This window comes from Numenius arquata, chromosome 1 (genome assembly GCF_964106895.1).
Source record: "Numenius arquata chromosome 1, bNumArq3.hap1.1, whole genome shotgun sequence".
Lineage (NCBI taxonomy): Eukaryota > Metazoa > Chordata > Aves > Charadriiformes > Scolopacidae > Numenius > Numenius arquata.
In genome coordinates, this window is record NC_133576.1 from 28,517,997 (window position 1) to 28,544,177 (window position 26,181).

Genomic DNA, 26,181 nt, shown 5'->3' on the forward strand with positions numbered 1-26,181 from the left:
AAGCGTTAAGTCCAGAGCTGGTTAGTTCATTATAAAGCAAATGGATCAAATGAAAGCCTGCTACTATGAGCAAACTCTGATCAAGTTCTTACTTAGGTGAGGAACCATAAAGGAGTTCTGTAAGATTAAACATCTGTTGTACTTCAACCATTAAGTACCACCATGTACTTCCACTGTAAGTGCACCTGCCCTTCTAAGGGAAGTAAAAGGAGTTCTGTATATTTTGCACTCAGGGCCTGACTCCATGTTGCTTATTTATATAGGTAGCCCATGAGGAGGTTATTGGCATAAGGAAAGTTGTTGAAATTTGAACTTCAGGTTTTAAAGCCTTTATAAGGCATACGGAAAGTACTCCATGAAAATGTCCAATATCCAAACAGAAAAATTTGACAAGAAAAATCTTGTACATAGAAATGTCTTCATTCTTGACTGTATTTTTGCATTATTGATGCAGCACCATAATTTCTTTTTAACTCAGAAGATGACTTTGCATACTAGAAATTGCATAGACTGACCTGTTGCATAACTGGGCATATCAGTCAATGTTTACAGTCAATTTGATTTCACTGCATCACACCTAGCACCTAGATCAAAACCCCTGGTTGTTACATACACATCTGCTATTCTAAAGCCACTTAGCAGTCCTGTCAATAAACTTTTTTGAACTTTTTTTACAATGGTACTGTATCTTGGTAACAACTTCTTGTACCAGCCAGCTACACAGAGAAATAGTCAATAAAAAACCAGCCAAAATAATATATAAAATATCCTCAAAACAGCCAAAGGCATTGAAATAGCTTAATTCTATCAGCAAACAGCTGCTGAGTGAGTCCAGTATACTAGTAAAAATTCTTTATCCTTCTTGACTTTAAGTACTTAGCCTTTTCAGGACTGGTTCTTAAGACCATGTTACTTTCTCAAATTCCACCAGTGGTACTAAATTTGGCACTAACTTCAAAACAGTAACACAGAAAATAAACACTGATTGTAAAAAGCATAGATAACAGATCTGAAAAATCTCCACAGCTGCCCGTATTAATTTCCGTATTCACCTAAGTGAACAATCACCCCCTCCTACATTGAAAAATTCGGACATCAAAAAGAGACATCTTCCACATAAAAGAAGAGTATTTAACTGTCCAGATATCTCCCTGAAACTTTTAGGTTGTTTTTCTGATGCCCAGCTAGCAGAAAGCACTGCTTTGCACAAGTAGAGAGCTTTTGTAAGAGAATTTGCTATTAAGTCATAGTTACTGTAGAAAACAGGTCAAAGAATTATTGTTCCATTATAATCAATAGTAACTTCACTGTAGCCCAAAATTGCCACAATTTGATTGTGTTAAATTGATACTTTTTTTTTTCCCTGAGGTTATATTACTTACTCTTCCACGTCCATATTTCTGATTGTCCTGGTTTGAGGTAAAACAGAACTAATTTTCTAGTCTGTAAATGTGTTGTGGTTTTGACCAGATTGACCAATCAGAGCGACAGATGGTCCCTCCCTCCCCCCTCTAAGGAAAAGAGAGGAGAGGAACAGATTAAAGAGATTTATGAGTTTAGAAAAAAACTAAACTAATGAAAATATTAATAAATAATGAAATAATAAATAATAAAGGAAAAAAAGTAAAAAAGAAAGTATACAATATATACAAAACCGTATCAAGCTCCCAGGATGATGATCATGTCACCAGCAGGCACAGGAGAAAGTCCCAGGCTGGACTCGGTGATGGACAGGAGCTGGATTCCGGATCCGGAGTCAGGATTGCTCGGATCGGGATCAAAGGCAGACGAACAGACAGGGTCCTCCTCAGATGTCGGCCATTGAAGGAAGAGAGATGACTCTTTGATCCCTCAGCTTTTATACTGAGCATGATGCAGATGGGAGGGAATACCCTGTTGGTCAGTTTTGGGTCACCTGTCCTGTCCGCTCCTCCCTAGAGGTGTGACCCCTCTACGCTTTTCCGCTTCCGACCCTCCAACTGGGCAAATAACAAATTTACCTGGCCTTGGTTGTTATAGCAATAAGTATAAGCAAGGGCCTCTCTGCATACCATTCCTTGGTATAATCAGGTCTTATCACTATGAGAGCGAGCAGTTTCTGAACAATATGCTGTTAATTTCAGAGTTTAGTTAGTTAGAAGAGGCCCAGCTAAAAAGGAAAAATTACTGAACAGAAAATTAGTTCTGTTTACCTTCAAACCAGGACACTGATGTAAGTTTTTCACCCTGAGTAGTTCTATGTCTTTATATAGGATAGGGAACTACAATTTGTGTCACCCCTCACCACTTAGGATACTCAACAGATAAAACTTGTAGAGTAAGCAGGTGGATCTGCCAATCTCCTTGTTAATTCTTCGCAAACTGTTATAATATTTCTTTCCTGTAAATAAGTGTCCTGGTTTGAGGTAAAACAGAATCAATTTTCTTTTCAGTAATTTTACTTTTCAGCTAAGCCTCTTCTAACTGACTGCACTCTCTGAAATTAATGGTATATTTTTCAAACAGTGTCAGCTTCTAGCAGAAATAAGACCTGATATTTATAGTTAATACCAAGGAATGGTATGTGGAGAGGCTCCTGCTTATACTTATTGCTATAACAACCAAGGTAAGCTCACTTTATTATATGTCCCACTGGAAAGTTGGAAGCGGAAAAGCATAGAGGGGTCACACCTGCAAGGAGGAACAGACAGGACAGGTGACCCAAAACTGACCAACAGAGTATTCCATTCCATCTGCCTCATGCTCAGTATAAAAGCTGGGGGGGTCAAAGGCTCAGCCCTCTTTCTTCAATGGCCAGTGTATGAGGACTCTGTTCAGCTGCCTTTGATCCCAATCCATGCGTTCCTGAATCCAGTTCCTGAGTTCAGATCCCATTGCTGTGTCCAGTCTGGGACTTGCCCAGTGCCTGCTGGTGACGTGATCATCATAGAGTCATAGAATGCCTAGAGTTGGAAGGGACCTTAAAGATCATTGAGTTCCAATGAGAAGAGACACCTTCCGCTAGACCAGGTTGCTCAAAGCCCCATCCAGCCTGGCCTTAGACATTTCCAGGGAAGGGGCATCCACAACTTCTCTGGGCAACTCCTTCCAGTGTCTCACCACCCTTAGAGTAAAAAATTTCTTCCTAATATCTAATCTAAATCTCCCCTCTTTCAGTTTAAAACCCTTACCCCTTGTCCTATCACTACACTCCCTGACAAAGAGTCTCTCCTCTCTTTAGGTACTGGAAGGCCATTGTAAGGTCTCCCCAGAGCCTTCTCTTCTCCAGGCTGAACAATCCCAACTCTCTCAGCTTGTCTTCATAGGAGAGGTGCTCCAGCACTCTGATCGTCTTCATGGCCCTCCTCTGGACTTGCTCCAACAAGTCATCCTGACAGCTCAATCCGTTTTTGTATATGTTGTATTTACTTCATTATTTTCTTTTTTGACAATATTATATTTTCTTTTTATTATTAATATTTCATTAAAGTAGTTTAGTTTCTTTTCAACTTATAAGTCTTTCTCTCTCTCATCCCTCTATCCCTGAGGAGAGAGCTTGGGGAGAGTGTCTGTCATTCATTTCAGTGGCTGTCCCAGGCAAAATCATGACAATAAGTTATTTCTCGGAATATTGTAAACTCATTCCAACACCTTTCAACTTTTACTGGAATGCATCAACATGTATTTTTAATTTATATACTGCTGTTTCATTTTTCTCACTTTAAAGTTGGCTGTTGACTTTAATGAAATTCTCCCTTGGCCCAGGAAGTTACTGAGTTTTTGAATAACAGTAGTAAGTTCTTTGCCATTCTCATTCTCAACAACCATCAAGGTTCTATATGTCTCAGGACTGATCCCATTCATGATTAAGTCAAGACTGTCATTCCTTCTATGGAAATGCCTTGTACATATAGAGAACGAGAAATTCCACAAAGTTAAAAAAAAAAAAAAAGCTGCAGAAATAATGTATTATTCTCATCTCTGTCACTTTTTATCTGTTTTCCTCGGGGTCCCTCTTTTTAATATGTATCCACAGAGCCTGCAAACTAAACAGTTAAAAGGTTATGCTCCAAGGCAAGACAAAATGCTCAAGACCTTACTCTACTTATGTAGAGAGGTGCTTATTTTTATTTATATATAGAGGTGCTTACTTTGCATATAGGTAAACAAAAGCTAAACCTATTTAGTGGCTTGCCTGAGAAGTTCTAAATGGAGATTTTCTAGATAAAACATGAATTGTTCACTAAGGTTCCTCATGGGCAAAAATAAGCATGGGTCAATGGCAGTCTTTATCAAAAAGGCTGGTGTCCCATTTCTCTGAATGGTATAAACTAAGTCGTCAAAGCTTTGTCTGCCTGCTCTTTGGAACAGAGTCCTGTTTATTCTGTAGGTATTGCTGGCCAAGACATGTCTGCTGGATTGTGTTTCTTAATGTGATAGAAACTGTCTTGTGAACTGACCTAGCAGGTCAGGGGGCTCAGCTTTTTGGGTAGCCTACAGGTTTTAATAGGAAGCTCTGAGACTGATCTTTTGAGTGTCAGGGGACATGTGGAGGGGGTCCTTAGAAGCATTCCAACTTCTTTGTATCGAACTGCACCTTTTTGAGTTTGCATCATTTTGAAGTTATAGTATGAGTCACATACCGAGGTATTTTCTTCTTGTATCATTTTCATTGTTTCCAGTGAGACAACAAAAGAAAAACAGATGTTGTTAGAGTAGTTTTAACACTTCTTAACTACTGGACAGTGAATACTAAGATTTCTTTCTCTTACTCAGCAGGCAAGTTATTTCCCAGTAAAATAACATCTAATTAGAACACCACTTACAAGCAGCACTGATTAAAATGGATATTAAATATCCATTTAAAGAAAATACATGTCTGTATGAAACAGGATACTGCTTGCTAAATGTTGGTCACTAGATCCACATTCTAATACAATGAACTGGTGTATATTATGATAAAATGTGTATGCATATTTTATTATCAGTTATAAGAAAGTAGATCTACTCTATAAATTAACAAATCTAGGTCCTGCATTTGAATATGCTCTGAGATGAGGTATGGTTTAATAACGCTGAATTTACCTGACAGGTAATACTTTAATTATACTGGTACTGCTTCAAGAATGAATTACACCTGTAGTATTTCAACTTAATAGGAAACAGCTGTAGAAATAAAAAGTAACTCTAGGATTGGACTGCATAATAAAACGGACTATTTCTTGCTTTCAGGTATAGTATCTGGGATCTAACAGATACTGCCTCAAAATTTTTGGGTGGTAATAGAAATCCAAGCAGAATAAAATAAAGATTTGCTGTTGTTATGTTGGTTCATAGAAGACTCTCTACATAATATAGATGAAGACCTTGTGGGTGCTTATCTTTGATTTACAACTCTGTAACTCCACTAAGCTCTGGTTCATATAGGTATACTCTGAATTCAATGTAAAAGAAATAAGACCAAGCTTGGCTCCCCCACATAAATATTTAATCCCTTCTAATCAAGTTCAGGATACAGTGATAGCATGTACAAGTATACAAGCCTTTAGTTTTGCATATTATATTAATATAGGAGTCACTACAGTGGATTTTATTTGAATATTTTTAAACATACATTTCTGCAGAAGCTTTAAGGAATGGGTGTTCATATTTTTTTTCTTACACCGTATCATAGATTTTTATTAGGGAAATACTTTTTTCTGTCTGTGTGCATGACTATTGTTTGGAAATTCAGATAACTTGAGTGCTTTTCCTTGTAAGAACACATTTTTCCTCCCTAAAGGCACCGTTTATATTCCTTGGTTGCTTTTCCCCACCAGATAGTCTCTACATGATTTTCAATGCTGTCTTAAAACTGCTTCTAAATGTTTTTCTTCCCAATATTATTTAAAACTTTCTTGTACAGTACTAAACTTTCAGTTCTTTTCCCACTTTACTGTGTGTGGAAAGTGGAGGAAAAACATTTTAAGACGGTTTTTATGATGCCGCATATGAAACTTGGTTTCATGAGTGGTTTGGTTCATGAACTCACAGAGTTAAAATCTTTCCATGAGTCGAGAGTAGGCAATATGTAATCAGCCATGAAGCTTCTGTTTCACAAAGCTGCTTACACTGAATAATTCAATATTTGAGCTTTAATGATATTTGAATAGGAATTTGTATGTAGGCTGTACAGCAGATAGATGAAAGAAAGCAGACAAACTTCTGATTTCTGGCTGAATCGTTAGCATCTGAGATTGTTTCTCAGCCTGCTGTAGGATCAGCCCTCCCTGAGACTGACACTCACCGTGCTGCCTCCAATGACAGGCGACCACCACCACCTCTATCGGCTGCGCGGTCTCCATGGGTTCTCACAGCTTTGCCTGGAGAACCTGAGCCACCTAGCCCTGAGGGGTGGCTTCTTAGCGGCAGGGCCATCGTCATTAGGTGTCTGCCTCCAGGAAGGTAGTGACCCTGTACCACCTGACAAGAGTCAGAGACAAATCCCATGGAGGTCAGAGCTGGCCCTGCTGAGGGGGAATTCTTGTTTCAGCTTATGCTTCCACGAGCATAATGAGCCCTGGCTGTGCTTAAGGAAGCACCAGGGCTGCCACCTGGGAAGCCCTGTCTCTGGTTGGGGGAGGACAGACCATACCCGTCACTGCCTGTCAGTGCCAGATGGGAGGGAAAGGAGTGGGGGGAAGCCAAAACCAGCCTGGAACATAGGAAATATATTCCAGAAATGTCTGCAGAGGGATTTTTTGCCTACACCACAACTGTCTCTGGGCCTCTCTCAGCAAACAGGGTGACAGGGGCGAGAGGGATCCACAGTGGCAGTGGTAGGAAGAGGCAGAAGTTTTATTTACAGCAGTGCTTAAACCATGGCTTTCCTGGTGATGGCCCCACAGCTGCCCCACAGGGCCTGGCTGGGCTCAGCTGGGCAGGGGGCCAGCATGCTGCAAGCACCCTGGCCTGACCTGCCAGACAAAGCGGCTTCGCTGCCAGGCTGCGCCATGTGCCCACAGCTGCTCCAGCAGCAGACGGTGCAGTGCCCACATGCCCTGGGGCTCCCCAAGAGCCAGTGAGGGGATGCTGAGCAGATGGGGACTGCGGTGAAAGTCCCGTGGGTGTTGTGCTGATCATGGGAGAGTCATGCACAACAAGAAGCCAAAGGGGCCAGTTGCCCTCACACAATTTAGCTTCATGCTGGTCTGCTGTGTGGCCAGGAAACTCCTGGGAGGAGGGCTGCAATAGGAGTTTTCACCCCTGGGAACACTGGTGGGTTCTACTGGCATGCTTGGTTCTTCAGAAACAGCCCAGACTCCCCGTGTACTTCAAAAAAATTATTAATGTGGAATATATAGATGTGACTCAGCTGTCTTGAAATCAATCTTATTCAAGCTAGTGTGAGGCAACAGCCATTTAATGAGTAACAGCTGCAAAATTTAAGAATAAAAAGAAGGCATCTTCAGCTCCAGAAGGTTCTGTTCTCACATACCTTGTAGACGTACTTACCTCCTCCACCCAGTCAGACACAAAGTCCACTTACATACCTCACAGCTCAGGTCATGCTAGAAAGTGTCCTCCAAACATTCTTAGTTTCATAATCAATTTATTTCCAGGCTGTCCTGGGACTTCAGTCCAATTTCATGTCCTAAAAAGATGCTTCCACTTCCCTTCAGCTCTCAGAGGATGAAAATATTTTTGGCATATCATATGCTATGGCCTCTAGGTGGTAAAAATAATTTTTTAGCCAAACTTTATCAGATGGGCAGAGGTGAGAAGTGAAACATTTTTCCCCCCCAACTTGGGAAGAAAAATTTGTAAATCGATGTATGAAGCCTTTTCTCACTGCAAACTTAGAATTTTAGATCAGCTTTCAATTAATAGTATTACTTAATGCTATAACTTGGATAATGAATGTAGATCATTATTGGCTGTTGATTGAAACTAGACACAAATATAGTTAACCATTCTGGGGTCATAGTGAAGTTTGGGTGATTATGGGACTATGTTGGCTGATAGCCGCACCTAACTTGAAAGAATACCATGACATACAGTTGCAACTGCTAGCATAGAAATTATTATGAAAAACCTTTTACACAGCTCAAATTTTGCCAGTTAGGTTGATCCTAAAGAATATCTTATTCTTTGAGTATATCCTGTCTCCAAGCAGATAATAAATCAAAATTAAAGTTTGAAGAGGAAGCATTATTACCATACCTTTCTTTCTAAAAAATTAATCTACTTAAACATAGAGGAAAATAGTTCTTGATTTCTCATAAAGATCCTTTCGGGTTTGAATCTCTGAAACAAATTTGAATCTGAAATAAATAAATATTTCTGATGAGCTCTAATGCCAAGATTTGCACTTTTCATTACAACATGTATTTTTAAACTTTTGATTGAGTTGGTATTATGTTATCTCCATGTTATGAAAGATTCAGGAAGAAATAAGAGGAATAGCCCAAACTCCTGCATTATCTAAAGTAGACCGTACACTGAATTTCTAATAGATTTTCTCTCCAAGGGTCTTAATCCCAGCCTCTTTCTGGGGTAGTCTGAAAGGAACAAGATAGAATCTGCTTATCACCCTTTCCCCCTGAAAGCATAGGAAAGGTAAACAAGAAAGGCAACTTGTCAGCATTGAGACAATTACTTCTAACTTCACAGCCTAACACTGATAAGGGATTTTTATGAGGGGTTTTTGTATCCAGATGAGAAGAAATCAGCAAGTGTGCTTGGGCATTCTGCTATCTAGATTTCATGCTGTTCTCTGTGTCCTTATATATCTAACAGCAAAGTTATTTCACTTTAATTTCACTTTGCTTGGGAAAAAAAAAAAAAAAAAAAAGCTGTCAAAACCCCCTATTGATTTATTCTGTGCTCTGTTATTTCATTTTGCCACTGTCAACCATGAGAAGAGATGCGGATCTGTGTTGTCTCAGTCCTAGCCATGGACAATATACCAGGAGCAAAACAAATACCTTTCTCGCATATCCACAGGCTATGTCCACAGACAACCCCTTTTGTGTAAAGTACTGGTCTTCCCTTGCCGTGTTGGTCCCACTCTGCAAGCTGGTATGAAAAGGTTAGATAATAGACATTTCATTCAGTGATTCTCCCCCAGAACAGAAGTGTATGCTCTCAGGAAGGAGAGAAACCTGCTCTCTTTGGTAATAGAAAGATAAAGAAAGAGGTAAAGTCACTAAAGGAACGATCTTCTATAACATGAGGAACAATCTGGCCAATTATTTGCTCATTTTGAAAATTGTCCTGTCATTTTTTCTCTGCAGGTCATAACAATCTCCAAACCATTTTCCTCACCTAGAAGCTTAAATCCCATTGAAAGGTTATGGGATCTGAGTTACCAATTTACTCAGGTTTTTTTCTACATTGGAGATTCTGCTTAAGCAAATATCAAACCAATTCAGTATTGGCTTTTTTTTTTTTCATTTAAGACTTGTTTTTGGAAGAGAGGCAGGGGCAAAATTAACCCCATAGAAAACCTCTTTTTCCTTTCCCTGAACTAAATAATTTAATGCAAGGGAAAACTTCATAGGGACATATCGCTTTACCTAGAACTCTAACCTATTTTATTTTGAAATATGAAACCGAAACAAAATGTGTCAATGGTATTTGATTTGCGGACGAAACATTGGTCAAAATAACCATGTACATGGCATGACCATATCTCATATTGTCTGTGGCCTCACAATAAGGGCATATGAAGTCCTAATCAAGCAGAAGACCAAATTTATAGTGCATCTTTAAATTAATCATTCATGTGAAAAGAAACAAGAAAGTGAGAAGCTGACAGAATCATGTTGTAGTAAATAGTACCTCCAAGACCAAGATACACCTTTGAAAAATCAAGAATTAGAAAATAAATCCACCATGTTATTATGACTGTATCAAGAAACTCTCCTGTCTCCAGGGTAAAATCACAAGCAGTGTTTTCACTCATTGTCTCCTGCCCCAAGAAAACCTTCCCACTGAATTTACTTACATTTTTCTTAAATAGCACTGAAATCTTTCTGTGGAATGCACAGATGGCTAGACAGGGCATGCTCATTCAAATAAGGGAGAAAAATTGGGACATATTTTAAGGGTAGACTGTGATATATCTGTTATTCTTTTCTTCGATGCTATGATAGTCTTAACCACAAAGTAAAATGTCTATCAACAGGCTGAATTTAATGATCCTGCAGCCATTTTTCAGCCCAAACCTCTATTGATTTCAGTTCCAAGATGCAACTTGAGCAAAAGTACAAAGTTTAGTTTCAGGACATATCTGCCAATACAATGGTAATTCTCAATAATTTACTTTGGAAGCAGCCCCACATGTATTCTGATTGGGCATACAGATGTCTTCATAAAAATGCAGATTTATTGCATATGTTTGAATTTAGTGTAAATATGTTTTATTAGTGTAAGTATTAGTATAATGTAACCAATATACTTCACAGTGTGTATCGCATGTGACCAATATGTGTATAGTGTAGTGTAACCAATATAGTGTGAATAGGTTTTATTTAGAGAAAAATGTTTTATGTGAAGGAAAATAGCTGTTTTGAAAAATTATCAAATTGAATATGTTTAATTATGTAATGTGAATTTCAAAATATATGTATATTATCCATTAAATGCTGACTAAAATGGATTTTTAAAAAATACTGTTCCAAGGATGTTAATTTTAAAGAATGTTGATGGTAATACCGAGTAGTAATAGAAATTCAAACTATTGTGTGTGAAGAATAAAGGATATGCTTATATGTTTAAAGATGCATTGAAACTAGGATAAAAGATAAGAAAATAAAACTGACACTTGTCAAGCTAAATGCTGACTTTATATTTGATTTAGATAAATTCCTTTGATACAAACCAGATAATACAATTGACTGAATTCAAAAAAAGAGGAAAATATACCATAAACACTTAAAACTATATAATTTTAAAAGAGCGGCAACGAGATCAAATAAAAAAGTGCTTGTATTACATGAAAATAATCGTGACTACTGAATCTATTTTCCAGAAGCTTTTCAAACACTCATGTAATTTATTTGTGTATGTGAGAAAAGGTATTCTGTATTTTCCACAAGAAAGTACCTCTTGTTTGAGCTGCTATTAGCCATTTTCTGTGTCTGCTTCCCAATAAATTGCTTTTTGGAGCCTAATCCCATCCTGAATTTACGTAAAATCTGTGAATGCAAAACTTATTTCTGTGCATTCATGGAAAATACTTGCATAAGGTTGAGTGTCCCTCTAAAAAGATTTCTAAAGTGATCCATCTAAGCAGCAAAGCTTTATTGTATTAAGTGACGGCTAGTTAGTACTTCTGAGAAATATACCACCTATTAAGACCTCTGAATTAGGAATGGATTTTTAAATGTCTCTGGTCCATGTTAGCAATCATCTGGGATGTGAGATAAGTTTCTATATATCCTTTGTGGGTGTTTTGCTTCTTTGACTTAGGAGCACCATCTGCATTAGAATCAATTTGTATTTTAAAGTAATTTAGGCTTTAGTCTGAACCTACAAAACAAGGTTTTGAAACCAAAATGGTGTTGGCACCTGAGCTGAATCTGAGAATTGTACTCCCCTCGGGGGATATTCAAGCGACATTAGGCGTCTCAGAACAGAGAGCTTCCTGAGATAACCAAAATAATTCACTGAGGACACAGTCAGATTTAAATCACACCCTGGTCTCTCAAGGGCTTTGGTACCACTTTGCCACTTATCAGGGAACAGCTCCTCCTGTTGGGGAGGAATTCCTTTGGGGAATTCTCTGCCCTGAATTCTCTCTCGCAGGCAGGCCCTTCCAAAAAGAAACAGCTGATCCTTAATTAATTAATAATTTAATTAAATCTAACTTCAGGAGGAGGAGCTTATAGAAGATGTTGTCCCCCCTCTCTGACTCCTACTGTTGCAGCAGTAGTGAGAGAGTCATCAAGGCCATCAAAGGTCTGAGTTCAGTTCAATTCTCCACCCGCACGAGCTCCAAATGTCTACTTCTCTTGGCCCAGAGAGATATGTTCTGCCTCTCAGGCAATGGACAACTTTTCAGCTGCAGTAATCTGCAGGTATGTTGGAAGCTCTTTACTTTCCATAACATTCAGTGAGCAAGAGCGACATAAACTGGAGATGAAGTCCGTAGGGAAGCGTGTGGGTCATCCAGCTTGAAGAGTGAGATCCTGTGTTTAAACTGTGCTCTGAGCACTTTTTGTTTGTTCTACATCAAGCAACTACTGGGTAAAATACTGAAATACTTATAATAACTAGGATTGCAGCACCGACTGTATCCAAGCTATGTAGCAGACAGGAAAAAGAGTCAAAGGTGTGTCTCGTTAATGCATATCAGTGGGGCATAGGTGTGAGAAATCTCAGCCTTGTCAAGTGGTCAATGCTTCTGAGCACATCAAGAAGAAAACTTGTAGGTTCCTGTATCCCTTCCCGTATTGAAAGTAACATGCGCTATTGTTTCATGACTTAACTATTAATATTATATGAACTTAGGCATTAGATGCTGGAGTTTTGAAGAGCTAAACTCAGAGCAGAGGTGCCCTGGTTTTACGGTTTTGTTATTAAGCATTTCTGGACATGCTTATGTACGAGTAGTGTGTCTTGGGGTCTCCATGTCTGAACACTTTAGCTATTGTATCTTATTATAGCTCCTTTGGAAACCTTGTTTTCCATACAGCTGATGCTCTATGACAACTGATAGACAGTTCTATCTGTCACAAATGTGATGCCTAGTCCCACTCCAAAGATACTAAAACCAACAAAATTCTGCTTACTCTTGGTCTTGATTTTTGTTGTTGTTGTTTTTTTTTGTGTTAGTTCGGTCTAGCCTAGGTATCTGGTGATAATGCTGGTTTATACCAGTTTAAGGATTTTCTGATAATGATTGTAAATCAGCTTTGCTCAAAACTGTCATATGAAGTATGTTTAGGAACGTTAGCTCTCAAGAATATAGAAATCATCAGATCTTTGGTGATGTTGAATTAGATATGTACGTTGTTGAAAACAACGTCTCAGATTTTAATAAGAGGAAATAGATAATGAAACTGAGAAGGCTTTTGCTCCTAGGGTCAAAGAGAGACAGGAGTAAAATTATGTAACAGATTATTTTTCCTGACCACTATGGAGTCAGGAAACCTTTTTTTACATTTGCGTGAAAGAACAGGTATGCACTGCTCCAAATTCAAATTCCCTTTGCCTAGAATACCACAGACAGAAATTATAAGGAAAATCCTTCACCAGAACAGGCATGACAGATATGAGTACGGGCTAGGAAATATCCAATTTTCAAATCTTTTCTTTCTATTTTGGAGGGAAAAAAAAAAAAAAAAAGACTGTTAACAATGTGTGGGAAAGAACAGTAAAGAAAGTGATAGATATAATAATAGAATCGTAGAATTATCTAGGTTGGAAGGGACCTTTAAGAACATGTAGTCCAACTATCAACCTAACTCTGATAAAAAAAACATCGCTAAACCATATCACTAAGCACCAGGTCAGCCCATCTTTTGCATACCTCCAGGGATGGTGCCTCAACTGCTTCCCTGGGCAGCCCATTCCAATGCTTAATAACCCTTTCAGTGTAAAACTTTTTCCTAATATGCAATCTGAACCTCCCCTGGCACAACTTGAGGCCATTTCCTCTTTTCCTATTGCCTGTGACTTGGGAGAAGAGACTGACCCCTGCCTCTGTACAACTTCCTTTCAGTAGCTGTAGAGAGCGATAAGGTCTCCCCTTAGCCTTCTCTTCTCCAGGCTGGACAACCCCAGCTCCCTCAGCCTCTCCTTATAAGACTTGTGCTCCAGATCCCTCTCTGGACCCACTCCAGCACCTTGATGTGTATCCTGTAGTGAGGGGTCCAAAACTGGACACAGTACTCGACGTGGGGCATCACCAGTGCTGAGTACAGGGGGATGATCGCCTCCCCAAGTCCTGCTCACCACGCTGTTCCTGATACAGGCCAGGGTGCTGTTGGCCTTCTTGGCCACCTGGGCACACTGCTGGCTCATGTTCAGCTGACAGTCGACCAACACCACCGGGTCCTTTTCTGCCAGGCAGCTCTCCAGCCACTAGAACACCTATTTATTCAGGAGTATGCACTTGCACCACTGTGGGAGATCTTGATTCAGGCATCTGTTCCAAATCAGATGGGCATTGTGGTTATGTATTCGAACTCCAAAATCAGTATATTAAACATTGTGACATTATTGTTCTGAATCTAGGACTCCTCCTTACAGGCTCCTTCTGAACGTTATCATGGAAAAATATTTGAAAGTATATTTTCTGACATAGAAAACCTTTATTGAAATACTCCTCATCAGCTCCACTGAATTGACGTTATGGGAATATTTGGCATTTAAGACCTGGTCCTTCAAGATTTGAGTTGCTCTTGTAACATGCTCTATAGCATGTCTCCATTAGCAGTATCTTTTCCCTTTAAGCTTATTGCTGAATTAAATTTTCTTTTTCTCTGAGAACACTTTCTATTTAAATACTCCTATATCTGTTTAGCCCAACTCAAGAGCTAACGTTTGCTGTGTGTTTTCATGTGAAATTTTGCAGAACTACTATCTCTGTGATTCCACCACTCGGGAATGCTGTTGGGCATTTACCATGGGATGTACCACTCTCCTCAAACAAGAATGAGATTTATCTTCATAACAAGAAGTGCAAGACAGTTCTCTTGGGCTAACTGAAAACTCAGCTTGAATTTAAGTTTTCAAAAAGCTAATTTCTGCTTTTCTGGAATGAGAAAAGAGAATAAAAGCATTTAAAGAGACAGATAATTATTTTAAAATTTAAATTTTAAATTAAAAATGATAGAGAAGTGTCAACTTGAAGACTGAATGAAGTGCAAACCCTAAACCAAAAGAAAGTATATACTTAGTTTGCAAGGCTATGGTATCAACTTTTGTGGTTGTGCCCGAGTACCTCCTGTGCTTCCCATATGTTATTAAACTATAATGATGCATAGATCTTGGGAAAGCTCTTTGCAAAGGAGTGGATTACAGTCTGTGTTTCTAAAAGGAAATTCAAGGTCAATTACACTGGAGTACAATGTAATAGTAGCATTGCATTGCAACTGATATGTTCGGTGGTCTTCTGATAGCCTCTACCCTATTTGTAATTTCAAAAGCAGCAGTCCATGTATTTTAGTGCTTGTTTTAAGTGATGCTTTCTTAAAAAAAAAATAAATCTGAGAGCTGAAGGGCACATTCAAGTGTATAGAAGAATCACTACCAAGTCTGGGCAGAGGGACTTCACTGTGTACTTTCAAGTGAGTCATAAGCTGCTCACTGAATCAAATCCATGAGCTCCCACAAGAACTGGGGCTAGAACAGTACAAACCCTTCACATTATAATCAGGTTTTCATACAGATTTTTATTTAGTATTTTTTTTGTTCATCTTTGACTGTTCCTTGTCCTGAGGTCATAAAGAAGCATGATAGAAACACAGAGGTGTTGCTGCTGGAAGTTTCTTAGTCATTAACATCAACATGGAGAAGCTAAGGTATTTGCACTTGGTTTGATATGGCAATGATACTTAAGCTTTCGTAGTGTTTCAGCAGCTTCAAAGAGGAGCCGCTATTCACTCCTCAGAGAAGACACAGAATAATTTTCTTAAAATTGCCTGCTGTATTTTCATGCAGTCAGTTACCCATGGCTAGCTGACCATGTATCAAGGCTGAAGAATGCAAGAGGTTTTAATATGCATCCAAAGATTGATGTAATCTGTAGGAGAAGTGCAGAGCACCTCTTTTTTTCAGCTTAGTTGCTTCAACTCTGCTGTAGATGTTAGTAAAATTCAATTAACTTTTCAATTGCCACTTGAAGACATTGGAAACTAAAATACAAGAATCTTCTTGTTGCCTGTTAGACACCTGTTCAGGAGACTAGAGTAGCTGATACAGAGACGTAACCAAAGCCTTGGTAATGTCAGCTACTGAGGAGTCTAGACATTTTGGCCAAATTTGATGGCCCGGTAAAGTTAGTGAATATCACTCTAATTCATGATAGCTTGGTAGCAAGGAGAATTTTGCTCAGCACTGTGCAAGAGTTTGTCTGTACACTGTTCTTGTTCAAACTCTTCTGTGCAGCAACATTTTCCAATGCACTCAGAAACTTACCAGATTTTCATGAGGTAACCTTACCTCTGTTGGAGCTCCAGAAAGAAAATATTGATCATCATGACTCAGTTGCTCTTTTTGAGCCTTGGAGCACAACACCTCTCCCTTTTTAAGTTCTGGCTTACATTATGCACAAAGTATCTGGCATGAAGAATTTAGATGTATGTGCACTGCAGTTAAGGTAGGGTCCCTTGATGGGTCATGTGTTTTTCATGAGATATTTTCTTAGTTCTTTAATACTTTTATCTGATCCTTACCCAATTGATCATCTCTGGCAGTTCTGGTGACCTGTTGGTGACTGAGCAAGTTACTGACTTTTTGTTCTTCTTCACTTTGTCTAATGGCCTTTCTAATCCCTCTGAGCAAGAGGGTGTTTTGATCCTCTCTTGGCTCAGAAAACTGCAGTCTCCTATTTGGGTGTCTTTACCCATACTTTATCTCTGCCATGTATGTGGTTTGATTAGCTTTATTTATGGAAACATTTAAGAAACCACAAATCTTTCCCGACCCCCCAGCAAAGGGTTTGTACCAGATGATCTTTAAAGCTCCCTTCCAACACAAATCATTCTGTGATTCTATGATTTTGAGAATATGTGGGTGACAGACCACTCAGAGTCTTTCTACTCTTAGGAGTCCACGGCTAAGAGCAGCAGCATTTCCTATTTGCTGCGGTTACTAAAAGTCTCTCCATGGGAGAGATTAAAGAGTTGCTGGGTGGGTGGCAAAAGCAAAGAAAACATTTAGAAGAAAGCTTTTTTTTTTTTTTTTTCACCATTTCTGAAAGCATTAGCTTTGAAAAGAAAAAGACATCCTATTCCAAACAAGTAAACATAAACGTTCGTTTCTTCTGTATATGTACCTAATGTCTTGGTGAGTTTTGAGTATTGATATTGGTAAAGCTTGTAAGCAAACTAGGTTGACTGCAAATGTACAGTTTAAGAAACCCTGGAGAAAAGTAGACATAGAGATTATGCAGAGCAGCTTCTATAAGATCTGTAGACAGTTCTGTACTGAAAATAAAACTACTGTGTCACTGAAGAGATGATGCCACAGAATGAGTTGCATCAAAAGAAAATTTTATCATCAGGTTGGAATATAAAAGCATTAAGAAATGAAACCGTGAGGAAAAACTTATTTTTTGTACTTGTTTCTGTAATCGTTAACAACAACAAAAAGTCAGGAAAGTTGCTTTGGATCAATCGTGATGTAATTTTATCTTCCTATTTACTGTGAAAGGTAAACTGTTTTGGGAAGAACAAAATGTTTTGTTCCTGAAAAAAACAAATTTTCAAGGAACTTTGAACTCTAAAAATGTGATGTTTAGGTATTAGTTAAAACAAAATGTGACCCTTAAGTCAGTGTATTTTAAAACTTTCACATTAAATATTTTTTATTTTTTTCTTTTTCTTTTAAATAACTTGGTGTGACTAAATTGTTTTAGTGGATTTCTTTGACTTTGATGGCTCTTCTTAGAGGGTGTGTGTGTGGTGGGAAAAAAAAGAAAAAAAGTTTGAGGAAACCTTGGCCTATTTCAGCTGGCTAACTTCGTAGTTTTTATCTGCAGATAGGTTAAGGCATCTTTCCAAAGCACCTGTCTGAAGTCATCTATAGGCGAGAAGGGGGGTGGGGAGGAGGAAGGATCTTCCTACCCACCAATAATTAGATTCAATAAAAAAACCCTCAAAGAATCCATCAATTATTTAAAGGAATTGCTGCTTTCACATACTTAATACTGCCATCTGTGCTATGGGTGAAATTTAGCCTTTGGCAGGTGATCAGCACTAAGCCTATGCTCTGTACAAATCCTCATCGTTTTTAAAATATATATATATTCATTATCGACTCCTTCTCCATCCCACAGCAGATAATGTAGCACAAGTGGGGATAACTGAGTCATTTTCTCATTATAAACTACTTTACAATTCAATGCAAAAAGGGGGAAAAAATATCTACATTAATATGTATAAGAATTTTTAAAGTTGAGAAGTGTTCCACGTAGAACCTAAATCAATCCCCTTCACATATGTACTATTCTATTACAGAACTATACTTGCCATTTAATTTTGTGCTTCTGTATACTCCTGCATGTTTATAACATGATGGAAATACTGTTAGTGTGGAAAATATCTTCAAATTTAATGATCTGAGGTATAAAAACTATCGTGGGGTGGAATTGCTATTGATATTTAGAAATTAGAGACAGCAAAACCAGAAATAAATAGTCCATGATTAATTATATATTCAAATTATATATGCTTAAGATTCAGTGTGAGATTCAAATGTATTTTATGCATAAGTATATTTATTTCATGCCTGCATCACTGCATGTGTAAATAAGCTAGATTCAGCTATCTACATATGTGATGTGGGACTTGAATAGGTTGTTTGTGTTTAGTGGAATTTTCTTACATACACAAATTGCTGCATTATAATACAAATACCTAACACTCAGGTAAATTTACTGTGTTTGTATTTGTTTTGGTTGTTTTTTTATGTAATCTGCTTTAACACCAGCAATACTTCAAAGTATACCAGTAGAGAAAGAAATATGGTTCAGTAAATGTAGAGCAAAATTCTGACTCTGTTTAATCTGATGTTAAAACTCCAGTTGATGGATTGAAGCCAGTACTTCGACCCCAACAGTGCCTGTTTTTGTGGCATACTGCCCTTTGCCAGGACTAGAAGTACAGATATTTTTCTGGTTAGTAACCTATTGTCTGCCCTGAACAGTAGACATGGATAATAAAGAGACTGGTTTAGATGTGATTACTTACTTAATTTCAGATTACTAAATCATGGGAGGGATGATCTCTAAAATGCAAGGGAATGTGTCTTACACAAAGTACAAATGAAGCTCATTCTCCATAGAAAAGATATCTGAAATGGAGCTAGAAATTTCATAAATTGTTTTGCCCCTGGTCAGGATGAAATTGTTGGACTAGCGGAGTGTTGCTGTCTTTCAGATCTGTGTTTCAGCTCTGAACTGTCTCACACAAATTGCAGTTTAAGTTTCTCATGTGCTCTCTTCCATTCTTAACATGCCCCTCTAAGGCTGGATCTCTTCGAATGTCACATTAGTATGTGACTCTTCATGTTCCCTGCCAATTCAAGTAAGTTTCAATGACTGAGAAAGGATGTGGTATGAAGCCCAACCTCCACAGTAGGGCCAGAAGGCATACCTGGAAGAAACTAACCCTCTACTATCACAAGCAGGGACATTATGGTTCTTTTTTAATAAACTGGCAGGTCACGTTTTAGAAGCTATTAGGATTTCTCCTTCATTTGACAAGAAGTCCCCAAACCCCACCGCTCTAATAGTCAGGAATTGTCAGCCCCCGAGTTCTACAAGAACACGTTACTTTGGGTAAATTTCCACAAGGAAGTCAGGCATCTTGCAAAAAGCACTCTGCTTTGCTGCCAGCTGGCATCCTAATGGGCTGACAGGAAACAGAAAGCCACAGGAGTCACATCTTCCAGGCACGTTGTCCGCAGTTGCCTGTGATCAAAATGTCCATACTTCTCAAGGAAATCATAGTTAGGGTTGTCTTAGCACCACTAGAGTTCAGAATTGTAAAATTCGTTATTGTTTTTTTTAATGGAAATTAACTAGAATTTTTTGATATTTACCTACTCTTTGAAACAGGTTTATCATTCTTAGCGTGTAGGTATATTAAAACAGAAACCTACATGTTGCCCTTAAAGAAAATAAGCTTGTTTTTACTCATTATGAGATCTAACTATTTTAAGTTTTGGTAAAGATCACCTTGGACATCACAAAATCCAATTGCTTCCTTTTCTTTCTAGCTCAAAGAGACACTAAAATGTCACTCGGCACTTGTGTCATGCCACAAAGCATTCAGTTGTTTGACCTTCTGTGTATATTGCTGTTCACTACTTTTCTTCTTATCTTGTATATTTTTTATTTTTATTTCTTACCACAGTAGTGTTTTTCTCAACAATTTGGATGCTGAGGATTGGCAGCAGGGATAGCTCATACTTTTTCTGTTGAAAAGAAATGTGGCATTTCATGGAAACCAATTAGGATCATTGTCAACACACAGTATTTCAAAAAGACTCAAATGGTAAACTCCTGGCAGAATAGTAAGATGCATTTAATATGAATTATGGAAGAGATAAATGTACCTACGCAGCCATTACGTATATGAAACCGTAAGTTAACTTGGGGACTAGTTGACTATTCCCTTCATTTTGTGTGTGTGTGTGTATGTGTTATAGTACAGAAGACTAACTTTTTTTCTATAGTCCTGTGCTATTTGATTTATTACAGTTTGTTAGGGCTAATTAGTTCATTTTGTGATTTAGAGTGTCCATTGTTGACCTCCTTATATTAGGGATGCTGTCTACATATCAAAATCATAACTTTTTGAAGTACCAGAATGAAGTCGAAATAAAGTAAAATAGTTTTCATGGTGAACTTTTTTTATCCTGTGTCATCACTACAATTATGTGTTTTTCTTGGCTAATGTGGCAAATTCTGGTTCTTTATTGTATTTTAAGATTTTACTGTTTTGAAGTAATCATGCAACACAACAGCTAGAGTTTACTAGTGTTTTGCAAGGCATCTGAAAAACAGGCCTTCAGTATTTAATTCCAGTTTAGGTTTTTTATTCTGAAAATGTAGAGCCATTGTGTTTTAGCAGAACGCACAGAACATTTTAACAGTTCTTTTTAAGAAGTTACTTGGTTCATGATGAAGTGTTACAGGATAATCTTAAACTGTTATTTTCTGTGGTAGTAGTTCCATTTTTACAGAAACTATCATGCTTTCATTTTACATGTCTTCCCTTTCATAAGAGCATCAAGAGAATAATTACCAGAAAAGTCTTATTCTCACACTGCAGTGTATATGTATCCCTTTAAAGCCGAGTTCTTCTGTTGATCCCTGTTAATTTTGCTTTGCCACAGACCTTTCAGGTTATTTATAGCTAACCGCACATTCACAATGAGAATATCAAATCTCTACAGATAACTTTTGTAACATACTTTGCTTTGGATGCATATAAAGATAATTTCACTGGCACATAGACTATTTAAAGTAATTAAAACTTGTTTTCTATTATGTCTTCAACACTACCGATTAATATCGAACCAGTAAACGTTTTTCTCTGTTGCTATACCATCACTTTTAATTAGCTTAACAACTGACTTGTATCTTTTCAGTGCATGCCCTCTCTTAATGCCACTCTGTTCATAGTATCTTGGCTACACTTGAGTTTTCTGTGCCAATTATTCTTTCCTATGCATGATCAGCAACAGAAGTGATCGAGCATTTAGAAAACATGACCTATTAGCAAAAAGTGAAAGAACTGGGGTTATCTGGAAAAGATGGAGGGATACATTACAGTGGTCTCTAGCCTCAGCTTGCAGTCTTTGCAAAAGGTTGCAAAACTGAAAAATAATAAACTGTTCTTGTTGTTTGAGTTTAAAAGTAGCTTTGGAACATATGTGTAAGTGCTTTAAATTTCTTCCAGTAATGACACTAAGTGTTGGGTAATTCATGGAACTGTTGGACAAACAGCAAGCTGGTGGGGTATTAATGTCGATAATTCCTTTGTGAATTTAACTGTGCAGAGGCCAAGAGTTAAATCTCATAAGTAGGGTTTGGTAAGGAAAGAATTCCTTAACAGGGAGGCTTGGGAAAGGGAACTGGTGCTTACCAAATTGAAACAGTATTCACCCCTTTACAGATATTCTAGCTGAAAAAAATAACAATGGAATTAAATTGAACTTGCATTCAAAACTCTGAAGTGTTTTGCTTGACCTGGAACACTTGTGAATGGAAGCCTCCTTAAACTAAGTGCTTTTTATTTTGCAATTGTATTGGTGTGGCAGCACACATGGTGGCTGTGGCTCAGCTGACTGGAGATAGCTTGTTAAGCTCTCTGAATCCAGATTGCAGGTTATGTGTACCCTTGGATGAAGCAGTGATACTCAGGCTTCAAACAGAGAGAAACCAGATAATGTGAATTCTTATTTACAATTAATTTGAGAATTTATGTCCAAAGTGTCCCAGTAAGAAAGTGGTTTTTTTTTCTAAAAATGTTCATTATTATTGCATTCTGGATCACTGTCTCACTCCCACCGCTCTCATAGAATAGTTTTGGTTGGAAGAGACCTTTAAGATCATCAAGTCCAACTGTCAACCTAGCACTGCCAAGTTACCACTAAACCATGTCCCTCAGCACATCTATATGTCTTTTAAATACCTATAAGGATGGTGACTCAACCGCTTCCGTGGGCAGCCTGCTCCAATGCTTGATAACCCATTCTGTGAAGAATTTTTTCTTAATATCCAATCTAAACCTCTCCTGACATAACTTGAGGCCGTTTCCTCTTGTCCTGTCTCCTGTGACTTGGGAGAAGAGACCAACCACCACCTCTCTATAACCTCCTTTCAGGTAGTTGTAGAGAGCGATAAGGTCTTTCCTCAACCTTCTTTTCTCCAGGCTGAACAACCCCAGTTCTCTCAGAAGCTCCTCATAAGACTTGTGTTCTAGTCCCCTTACCAGCTTTGTTGCTCTTCTCTGAACACCCTCAATGTCTTTCCTGTAGTGAAGGGCCCAAAACTGGACACAGTACTCGAGGTGGGGCATCACCAGTGCTGAGTACAGGGGGATGATCACCTCCAGAGTCCTACTCACCACACTGTTCCTGATACAGGCCAGGGTTCTGTTGACCTTCTTAGCCACCCGGGCACACTGCTGGCATGTATTCAGCCGACCAACACCACCAGGTCCTTTTCTGCCAGGCAACTCTTCAGCCACTCTTCCCCAAGCTTGTAACACTGCATGGGGTTGTTGTGACTGAAATGCAGGACCTGGCAATTGGCCTTATTGAACCTCATCCCATTGGCCTTGGCCTATCGATCCAGCCTGTCTATATCCCTCTGTAGAGCCTTCCTGCCCTCAAGCAGATCAACACTCCTGCCCAGCTTGGTGTCATCTGCAAACTTACTGAGGGTACGCTCAGTCTACTCATTCAGATCCTTGATAAACAGTCATTGCAGCTGCAACAAGTAAGTTATGTAAATTTAATACATATCTGAACAATAGATATGAATGAAAATATTGTTGGGTATCTTCTTTCTTCTTTAAGGAATGAAAAAGATTAAATCATAGAATGTGTTGGGTTGGAAGGGACCTTTAAAGGTCATCTAGTCCAACCCCTCTGCAGTAAGCAGGGATATCTTTAACTAGATCAGATTACTCAGAGCCTCATCAAGCCTAACCTTGAATATCTCCAGGGATGGAGCCTCCACCACCTCTCTGGGCAACCTGTTCCAGTGTCTCACCACCATCATTGTAAACAACTTCCTAACGTCTAACCTAAACCTACCCTGCTCTAGTTTAAAAGTGTTGCCCCTCATCCTATCGCTACATGCCCTTGCAAACAGTCCCTCCCCAGCTTTCATGTAGGCTCCTTTAGGCACTGGAAGGCTGCTATAACGTCTCCCTGGAGCCTTTTCTTCAGGGTGAACAACCCCAATTCTCTCAGCCTGTTGTCTTAGGAGAGGTGCTCCAGCCCTCTGATCATCTTCATGGCCTCCCCTCTGGATGTCCTCTCCTGCATATAACCTAGGAATCTTTCTATTAGCGTAGCTCAAAAGCAGTGTTGAGACTTGCCATGTTACTGCAGTTTCAGCAAGAAATTTATCTGTTTCTTAGAAGTTACATCTACTTTATACAGAAAAGGACAGCTACAACAACCAACTTCAAGCCTTCTATTGCTTTGTTTAGGGTGAAATATGCACCACTTTGAAAGATCGTGTTATTTGTGACTGAGTTTTTCAATAACATCTTGGGTGCATAGGCACTATTGACATACAATTGGGTTAAAGCATAAAAATGTAAAATTTAGTGTTTACATGAATTTCCACAGATTTTGTCATGTTCCTTATTTAAATAATTTCACAACTAAAATGTCAGTTAGAAAAGAATCCTCTCAACTTCAACCTCTCAACTTCTTCAAGGAGTTAGTAAATAGGACCCCATGGGAAACTGCCCTTAGGGACAAGAGAGCAGAACAAAACTGGCAGATCTTTAAGGATGCTCTCCATAGAGCACAAAAGATCTCAATCCCAACATGTAGGAAATTGGGTAAGGAAGGCAAGAAACCACCATGGTTGAGCCGGGACCTGCTGGTCAAACTAAGGGGTAAGATGGGGCTACACAGGAAATGGAAGAAGGGACAGGCAACCTGGGAAGAGTATAGGGATGTTGCCCGGCTGTGTAGGGATGAGGTCAGGGAGGCCAAGGCACAGCTAGAATTGGACTTGGCAAGGGACATAAAGAAAAACAAGAAAGGCTTCTACAGGTACATTAACCAGAAAAGGAAGGTTAAAGAAAATGTACCCCCCGTAATGAGCAGCAATGGGGAACTTGTATCAATGGAGGAAGAGAAGGCAGAAGTTCTCAATAATTTTTTTTGCCTCAGTCTTCACTGGCAACCCCTCTCCTCCTAGCTCTTGTATTGATGGCCCACAAGTTGAGGATCCAGGTGACGAAGTCCATCCCACTATAACTGAAGGCATGGTACGTGATCACCTAAGGAATCTAAAGATATACAAGTCCATGGGACCTGATGAAATCCATCCCAGAGACCTGAAGGAACTGGCTGATGAAGTTGCAAAACCACTTTCCATGATATTCGAAAAGTCATGGCAGTCAGGTGAAGTCCCTGCAGACTGGAAGAAAGGAAACATCACACCCATTTTTAAAAAGGGAAGAAAGGAGGACCCTGGGAACTACCGACCTGTCAGCCTCACCTCTGTGCCTGGGAAGATCATGGAACAGATCCTTCTGGATGCCATGCTTGGGCACATGGAGGACAGGGGGATGATTCAGGACAGCCAACATGGCTTTACTAGGGGCAAGTCCTGCCTGACTAACCTAGTGGCCTTCTATGATAAAGTGACTAGGTCAGTAGACAAAGGGCGACCTATGGATGTAATCTATCTGGACTTCTGTAAGGCCTTTGACACGGTTCCTCACAACATTCTACTTGCCAAATTGGGGGGATACGAATTTGATGGGTGGACAGTTCGGTGGATAAGGAATTGGCTGAATGGTCGCACCCAGAGGGTGGTACTCAATGGCTTTAAGTCCAGATGGAGAGCAGTGACTAGTGGTGTCCCTCAAGGGTCCGTCCTGGGACCAGTACTGTTTAACATTTTTATCAAAGACATAGACAGAGGGATTGAGAGCACCATCAGCAAGTTTGCAGATGACACCAAGCTGTGTGGTGTTGTCGATACACCGGAGGGACGGGATGTCGTTCAGAGGGACCTGGACAGGCTGGAGAGGTGGGCCCAGATGAACCTCATGAGGTTCAACAAAAGCAAGTGCAGGATTCTGCACCTGGGAAGAAACAATCCTCAGTATAAATACAGACTGGGGGATGAGGTGTTAGAAAGCAGCCCTGAGGAAAGGGACTTGGGGGTGCTGATTGACGAGAAGCTGGACATGAGCAGGCAATGTGCTCTCGCAGCCCAGAAGGCCAATCACATCCTGGGCTGCATCAAAAGAAGTGTTGCCAGCAGATCCAGAGAGGTGATTCTGCCACTTTACTCTGCTCTGGTGAGACCTCACCTGGAGTACTGTGTGCAGGTCTGGAGCCCTCAATATAGAAAGGACATGGACCTGATGGAGCGGGTCCAGAGGAGGGCCACCAAAATGATCAGGGGGCTGGAGCACCTCTCCTATGAGGACAGACTGAGGGAGCTGGGGTTGTTTAGCTTGGAGAAAAGGAGGCTCCGGGGAGACCTCATAGTGGCCTTCCAGTACCTGAGGGAGGCCTACAGGAAGGCTGGGGAGGGTCTGTTTACAAAGGCCTGCAGTGACAGGACGAGGGGCAATGGTTTTAAGCTGGAGAAGGGGGGATTTAGATTGGATATTAGGAAAAAATTCTTTACCATGAGGGTGGTGGAACACTGGAACAGGTTGCCCAGGGAGGTGGTTGAGGCCCCTTCCCTTGAGATATTCAAGGTGAAGCTCGACGAGGCCCTGGGCAACCTGGTCTAGTTGGGGGTGTCCCTCCTGACTGCGGGGAGGTCGG